We start from the raw sequence: 9,264 nt of genomic DNA on the forward strand, positions 1-9,264 counted from the left end.
ATAGTATTTAAATGTCATTAGATAATTTTTTATAATAGCATTTTTTTAGAATCAAAAAATTATTTTTTTAATAATAAAAATTAAAAAGGCGCCATTTTTATTCTTGGCCATAGGCGTCCAAAATCCTAGTTACGGCTCTGTGATGGTGTAATTAATGAATTTGCTAAAATTAAAGCCAGAAAAATTCAATTAAAATAAATCTTATTAAAAATCTATTGTAATGTATTTGTTTTATTATTTTCCCAAAACCAAATAAATTAAGGGGCCTAAATGCAAATTCTTGCACAGGGCACAGGAAAGGCTAGTTACGGCTCTGCTTACAAGTCGAAAAAAGTTCGTGTTAACTGAAAAAGTTTCATTCAACAACTCGCAAAAAGTCAGAATGAACTTCTTTGGACTTGTTGAGCTTTATAGAAAGTTTGACGATACAAAGCGAGAACACCTACAAAGAATCATGATTCTATAGCGATCATTATTTGGTGAAAACCGCACAAAATGAGATCATCAATTTGATGGAAAATGAAATGTTAATTGATATACGTAAAAGAGTCAAGCATTCAAAATAATTTTCAATTATTTCCAATGTAAAAGTGACCGGATGCCGCTCGGAGAAGTCGTCTGTGAGGATCAGGTTTTCATTAACGACGAAATCAGTGTAAAAGAACATTTTTAGGGTTTAAAAAAGCAGATGATACTACAGGAAAAGGACTAACTGAACTTTTTCTAGAAACTTTACATAAACTACACTTTGATAACTAACGGAACAATGGTTCAAATATGATGGGGAAAACGAAGGAATACAAATGTCGCTATACCAGATTTCGTTGTATTTGGATTGCTAAGTATCTCTCTAGACAGCGTTGAATAGGAATACTTAATTACGATCACTCGGTATTAAAATTAAAAATTAATTTTATTATACATTCATCAAAACTTTAAATTCACTTTTACTTTTTTGGCTGTTATATATAAGAGGTAAAATATGGCGATCTGTCAAANTAAAAAAAGGCGACAGTTCGACACATCGGATATACGTCACTCTCGTCTAAGTTCGACTTGGGAATTTTTTTGTTCAATAATAAATGTGAATTCTTCCTCCTGGAAAAAATAAGACCTCCCCCTGAAAATAAGGCCTAGCGCACTTTTCAGAACAAAAATTAATATAAGACACTGTCTTATTTTCGGGGAAACACGGTAGTATGAGTCCATGAATGTTTCGAGTCATCATAGTACGATATGAGTCCAACATGAGAGTTGAGTCTCGCCTCGACGTTCCTCGTTGAGACAAGACTCAATTGTCATGTTGGACTCAAAACTTCATATGACAGCAATGTTCTGTTAAAAAAAAAAACAATGTGTTCTCACAGCAATGTTGATAGTAGAAAAATCTCTAAAATCGCAAATACTTGCTGTGGCAATTTTCACAATCAGAATGCTGTAGCGAAACCTGTAGATTTCGCTACAGCAATAATTCTAAATCAAATTATACTGTTATTTCAAATATAATATCTATTTATAATCACTTAAATGTTTGAAGCCGCAAATAACCGAATTAATTTATTGTAAAGAAATTTTGTTTTTATATAAAAACATATTTCAGCTCATAAAGAAACGCTGGCGCTAAAGTAATATTACTATTCTCTGTCCAAAACAAATTGCTCTGATCATTCAATCATAATTCTTATGGCGAATTCGACTGGCTACGTTACCTACCAATCAGCCTACGTTACCTATCGAGAGGAGGAATTGGAGTTTTTACCTGGGTCTGGAGAAATTTACGGCCACATAGTGGTTCCTATCCTATAAATTAACATTATTTTTACCAATAAAAAAAAAATAAAACCGTTAAGACTACTTTTTATTAATAAAAACAAAATATTCCACGTATTTCATTTGTTCAAAATAATGATAAAAGAAGCACTCTAAACAAGGAAAAGAGGCTTGCTCCATCCCGGACGCATTACAAGATAAACAAGTTTCGAGATAGAGTTTACTGCACAGTAGATAGTAACGGATTTGATTGCAGATACGGTATTTTATTAATACAATAGCAAATACATTACATATCTGTATTAGGTATTAATAAAAGATTTTGACATACCTTAACAGAAATAGCTTGTCAATAGTTTCTGATGCCCGACTTTCTTCAACCAATTATAAGAAGCTAGCCAAACTCGTAGCCAATCAGAAAAAAAGCCGCATTAATTATAACTACAGTATGTACTGTATTTAAAGAGATGTTTCTCAACTACGATTTATACTATCAAAATGTAGTCGCTGAGTTTGAATTTTTTATTGACACGTCATTCCATAATTTGAGATGTAGAGGTTTCGAAAGAAAATTATGTTAAATAAACATGGAAAATATATTACATTTATGCTGAATATATTGAATTTATGCAGGGGAAAAATAATTTAAAAAGAAAAAGGTTTTCAACATAAACATGTTTGAGATAGACTACTTCAACTATATTAGCAAATGTAGTTACGTATTAATTCAGGCGTTGACATAGGTAAGGTAGTAAATACCAAAACTTTGACTTTTGATTTTTTATGGAAAAAGTAGTAAATGTCAATACCAGTAGCACAGATAAAGTAGCTAGTCAATAGTGATACAGAATAGATTGTAAACGTTGCAGCTAGATTACTTCTGTGTCAAGTATACGGCAGGTGCCGCTGAGAAGGAGTAACTTCCTCACGCTTTCTTTAGACTTCCGAATAGTATTCGTTTATGTTATAATTCAATGTTTCCGATAGTTGTCATGTGCAAGAATATAGATGATTCTTCAAAAACCATTAGGGTAAAAACCCTAACTCTCACACGTCCGCCAGGGTAAAATGCATTGAAGAGGATGAACAGCGTATCAAGGTTAATAAAGTATCATGTTATTCCTACTGAAGAAAGCCTTTTCTGACTTTGCCATTGAATGAGATAGATTTATTTTTTTTTAAATCGGTTCCTCTTAAAATCAGCTTTCCCAGCTGGATCGGACTGCCGAAAGCCGATTTACCAATAATTAAAACCAGACAGTCATACAAGAGCAGGCATGGCCAACATACGGCCCGCGGGCCAGATCCGGCCCGTCTAATGAATTTATGTGGCCCGCGATTAATCTTCCAATATTAGCTACTCAAGTATGAATTGCTCGATGAAAAATTCTGATGCCTAAAAAAAAAAGGTCAACAACTCACTGTGCGTTTAGAGTTAACTCTCCATTACAAATCTCGTAAGTACAGTGTAGAGCGTTGATAAGGCATGATAATATAAAAAATGTATCTGTAATCTCTATGTACAATTTAGTCTCTATGGGGTGACACCACAAAGAGACCTCGCACCACCTCAAAATCTTCCTAGGGCAGCTTCTGGTTCGGCCCGTGAAAAAAGTTTTCTTTCCAATTCGGCCCGGGGGCAAAAACTGTTGGCCACCCCTGTACAAGAGGCAGCTCCAACTTGCAAAACTTATAACCCTTTGAAAGATGATCACTCATTATTAAGGCCAAAAAGAACTTATTATATTTGTTGGATTTCCTGGATAAAAAAATACAATGCATTTTATAAGAAAATCTGTGTCCAATGTAAAAGTTATAGTTTCACGCGGACTGATTTCCATATTGGATTTCCTACAAGACATTTTCCTTATTTACAGACAAAATTGTTTCTAATTTTTGAAATTGAACTTTTAACACAGACTAAAATGTGTATTTTCAATTTGGAAGTATTTGTTGTAATAAAGTCACAAAATGATCATAGATCGTTCTTTGCTTCCTCTGAAAAGTTTCATTTTTGTCACAGGCTAATATAATTTCTATGTTAATGTCTCGATTTTTGATCATTTACGTTTTTTGTTTCGAATTGGCTTTCCTAAAAATGTAACTATAAAATTAATGTTTTTCTATGTAAAAATGTTTTCAAAGAACAAAAGTGTTCGTAATGAAGAAAACGTTTCTTAATTGACAAAGTACACACCTCAGCAAATCTTGTCTTGTAGGTAACTGCTGGAGTCTTTTTTTGCTAGAGTTTTTTTTTCTCTTTGTGTAGCTTCATTGGGACTGTCTTTTTCAGGATTTGCAATTTTGCAATTTTGTTTTTCTATGTTAATTAATACTAAATACAAAGCGAGAAAGATTTTATAAATATTTGGGGTAGCTTAATAATAGCGAATATTAATTAAGAATATACACTTAGCCTAATTAAAGTGACTAGATCCTGAAATGTTGTGATGAGCGATATTTTACTACCGGTGATTTAATTATCGTTACTGAAAAGTCAGTGCCAGTAACGATAATTCCGAAAAGTCACTGGCCGGTAATGCCAGTGACTTTTCGGAATTTCGGTGGTCGATGAGTTTTATAACTACGATGAAGAATTGACTATAAAAATATCATCTGTAGTTACAAAGTTCACTATGGTGAACTTTGTAACTACACGAAAATTACCGATCGCTAAATATTGAAATATTATGCGACTTTACCGGTTATTTTTCAGTATACGGTGATTAAATCAACAGAAGTGAAATATCGTTCGTCACTAAGCCCAGCAATGGCCAAGTGGTCTTTGTACCCTTAGCACTGGGAGTTCGGTTCGTGGGTTCGCACCTTGGTCAGACAAGCTCTACCAAGTGTTGCTGTTGCCATAATTCTAAAACAAACGTTCGTCACTGATAATTACCTTCAGTTGGCCAAAAGAAACTTTACGATTTGGCATTTTCGGTTTTTTGTAAACGTTTATTTTCTACAGCTGGACATACTAAACTTATTGGTATAATTAGTATTGTGGTAAAATCATGGGTATTATTTGTAAACGAGAGACCAAGATGATACCCTTTTTAAATACTAATTAATTGCCAAGTATAAATATTTATATGATTAATGTAAAAATGAAACTGTTTATGCCACTGTTATCCATTTTATATTTTTTCTTTGTACAGTATTTTTGAAGGCAATAAATAAATAAATAAATTTGTGCGTTTTAATTTAACATTTTTTAAAACATTGACGCTCGTTGCGGTAAAATTGCGAGTTTATTAGAACGCATACAATCACGGTGATCGTATGATACAATTGCAAACCTTGACAGTGAAACCATGATCACGGTTACCGGAAAAAATTATCTCGATTGAAAAATAAAAGTCACTGTTTACCGCGATATAAGAAAGTTATTGGATTGCTCATCACTACTGAAATGTAAAAAGTGGGACATTAGGCAGGGCATTTGACCTGACGTCACTTGAGTCATATGATGAATTCCGGTAGCCAATTGTCGGTTTTCTAGCTTTCTGACATCATCGATGACAGACTTTACAAACAACCAATGAATATTTTATTTATCCGTATACACTTGCTTAAAAAGTAGGTTAACAGCCTACAGCGATAACAACAATGAACGATTAATTATGGCTCTGGATACAGCTTTGTCTGCTTTAATCGCCGTTTTTTAAAGCGTGTTCCTATCACTCTGATGGACTCGAGATCGATCTGGATGAGAAATTCCCCAGGAATTTTTATATCTTTTAAATATGTCGGACCTTGCTCGTCATCATCCGGCCGCCGCATTGTAGTCCTACACAAACCCGACATGTTAGATGTCTGGATGGCCAAGCGATTAAGGTGTCAACTTATCGCTTTAGAGGACCCGGAAACTAATCCAAACTGGTCGCAAAACACTAGGAATTTTTTTAGGGTGATCTGTCTCGTATATTTCGGATCTTTTTCACCACCCACGATGGGCTTGATTAACAAAAACATTCTTTATTGCCAATAGAGCGAAAAGAGTTAAAATAAAAAGAATAAAATACTGTATATCATATACATGTATACTATGTAATAGTATATACTCGTATGCTATATATGTATAGTATTTTACAAGATCGCCACTAAATATAAGGGAATATACATTGCCCTACATAGGCGTATAGTGGAGATCCTGTAGCTAGTAATAAAAGTTATAAAATTCAAACTATCTTATACCATATTAATATTCTTTTAATATATACTGTAATAGTACAATAGTTATAATTAATTTTATAAGAACTTACGTAGTGACCGAAATTTTACCCCCGGGGCGTGCGCCCTGAGTAATGAGACTGACTAATAACGTAATTTATATTAATTAACGAAATGCAATATTTTGTAATACCTGAGTTCTTGCAGACAGAAAAAAGAAGAAGAGAGTTGCGATGAAATGTCAATTTTATTGTTGTTTCACTGAAAACACAATAGACCTATTTAATGTAATATTATGAAGTATATTACTGTATTAGCCTATATAATATAGCATAATGACAGGCATGTTCAAAATTGTTACATATCAGTTACATAATCACGTAAATATTCTTGCCGATAACTTACTTTACTTTCCGAACGATCCTCGTAGATGTAATGTTTTCTTCGAGGATAAGTTTGATCGTGTAACTTATTATTATAATACATATATATTTGCGTAAATAAAATGTAAATATTGAAATACATGTTTGCGTAACTTGAAATCGCGTAAAAACGGAACTGACCGTAATTGCAATGAAAATATTTACTTATATTAGCGTTAAAAAACATTATTAGATCCTATTCAAGTCTAAAATTAATTTATGAAGTATAAAATAACGCTAAATTGGTGTTCATTTTGGAAATATTCAATTTCCTATATATTGTTCATGAAAAAAGATACTTGAAATACATTTGATGACGTGCTATGAGAGTAACCTAGTTTTAAAAATAGGGTTTTTACGATTCAAAATAGCTTACAGTTTTCCTGTTATTCTATTTATTCACGGATTTCGAATTAGAATTAAAATATTGAAAATATTATATTATTTTCGATTATGTAGGCCTACTCTTGGTTAAAAATAAAGCCAATATATTAACAATTTTTAAATCATTAATTCATTTACATTTCCGATAAGTAGTGTCGATTTACTACTTATAACAACACTGAATGAACAATACTTCTGTTCATAAATTTTAATATATAATTAAAAAAAATTACTTGCTAGTTTTTAATGCATTATTCCTCTTTTACATTCTGCAATTATGAACTAATTTTTATAAGTTAATATAATGGAGTAAGTATATGAAGTTAATAAATTTAACTTATTACATCTTCATTCTATCTGTTTATTTGCAAAGAAATATTTAATTGAAAAACTTTATTTTCCTTTAATCTTTCTATTCAATTTAATAAAATTGATATGAAAGCAATTTAAAAAATTATTTTTTACGAAACAACATTTAATAATTGATTTGAAAATGAATTTGCAGGACATAAACAATCAAGCAGAGGTCTAGATTTAAGTATTGTTTTTCTTTCCGAAGTTGATGATTTCAGAAGGCCTATGAACTTTTTATTTTTTACATCTGAAAGAGGTTTGCAGAATCATGATACATTTCGATAATATTGATTTATAAGTATTCAAATAAATAAAAATCTTGTATTTATTGACAATTAAACTGCACAACATATTGTTCAAGAAATGTCATTGTAACCTGAGAAAAGATTTCAGTTCGAACCGTTACAATGTTTTTCGGTCTCCGTATGCAATAATCAATGTTTTATATGCATTTATTACGGAATATTGTAGGAATGTTAAAACTGAAATGGGAATTGGTTTGAATAACAAAGGAATCTGAATCGATTTTCCTAGATATGTATTCTTCTAGCTTTTCTGTTTCATAGAACGGATTTACAGAGTATCCGACCGGATAAAATTTCTTAGAAATAATCCATATTATTATTTGAGTAAAAAAAAAACATTTTCCTGATAAAATTTTCTAATCATTTCATGTAAAATCTAAAGAATTTAATCTCTAGACAAAAAGTGTTTCCAATTTTATTCTCAAAGCCTTGTTTAACAGTATTTCCAATTTTGTAATAAATCGGGATAATCTTAAAAACGAAATAATAATAACGTGAAATAAGTATTGTATGTAGCTAGTACAAAATTAAAATTGTAATAAGAAAAACCAATGTAAAAGTGACCATAAATATATTTAAATTAGTCATAAACAAACCAGACAAGAAAGATCTGAGAAAATAAATTAAAAAAAAAGGGGGTAACTCTTATAATTTTGAAAACTTTTTAATAGTGAAGATTTTCAATATTGAAGAATTTTTAATACCATACAATGTTTAAAATATGTAGTTATAGTTTGGTCATTTCATTTAGCGTGGATCAATGTAAATTAGCACGAGATTATGCGATGTAAGAGAAGAGGCGCTATAAAAGTTTATGCATGAACAGAGATAACCTTTGTTCAAAAACAAGAAAACCATATATGTATTTTTGACGTTTATAGAAAAAAATGTTTTTATTAATTCACAAGTTTTTATCGGTTTTAAAAGCGTACAAGAGGTATGTTATTTCAAGTCTAACATCTTATTGTTACGTCTTAATTTTTATTGTAAATTCTCCAAAAAATGACAGAATGGAGAAGAAAAAGAAAGACTTGTACCCATGCATACATCACCTTTAAGCGGATATGAAAGAACATCAACCAAATTGTCCTGAAAGTGTTACACAGATACGCCATTCGAAATACTGATATGTATATATAGTGTAGTTTTGTAATTTTAGTATAATTTTTTCCAAACAAACAACTAAAAATAATCATCTGTACCCATTTATACACCTACTCTGTAAAATGTTTAAACGTCAATTACAATCGGTTTCGAAAGATAAATATTTGAAGGTATGTTCGTAAATTATATGTATCATTTTTACAATTTAATGTCATGTAGTAATTATGTACATTTTTTAAAAAAATTAGTTGACTGAAGAGGAGCAACATAAGGCCCGAAACGTGTAAACAACTCGTATCAACTAAATGAACAAATAAAAGGATGAAAGGATGCCTAGTGTTTGATTAATTGCACTTTTATAGTGCTTACGAAACAAAAACATGCTACGACACTGTTTCAAATCGATGAAATTTTGAATTTTTTTGCCAATATATTTTTATAAATTGTAATATATATTAATTCCACTAAATGTTTTATATTTAATCATAAATATAATATAATCCTTTATAAAAAAAATATAATTATAAAAAATCAGAAAATTCAAAAAGAACGTTTAAAAATGTGTTTTAACTTATTTGAAACTTTTAATATTCTTATATTTATAGGCCTATATATATATTTTCTGATAATCAGACAATATCAATTAGTGAATATGTATAAAAATATATATTGCAGTTGAATAATAAACTTAAAAAACAAAGTAAAAGCGAGGCTTTAAAAACTGTTTTACTTGACAAAATAAAATTTATAAT

General features: G+C 30.6%; 1 long non-coding RNA gene across 1 annotated transcript; it reads left to right on the forward strand.

Annotated features, from left to right (window-relative positions):
• Positions 1-8,062: 8,062 nt before the first annotated feature.
• Positions 8,063-8,994, forward strand: LOC111614101. The gene is made up of 3 exons (XR_002754874.1): positions 8,063-8,345; positions 8,418-8,682; positions 8,761-8,994. It is a non-coding gene; the product is annotated as an uncharacterized LOC111614101 (long non-coding RNA).
• Positions 8,995-9,264: the final 270 nt, after the last annotated feature.

Source organism: Centruroides sculpturatus, unplaced genomic scaffold (genome assembly GCF_000671375.1).
Source record: "Centruroides sculpturatus isolate CEXI.00-Female unplaced genomic scaffold, Cexi_2.0 scaffold1892, whole genome shotgun sequence".
NCBI lineage: Eukaryota > Metazoa > Arthropoda > Arachnida > Scorpiones > Buthidae > Centruroides > Centruroides sculpturatus.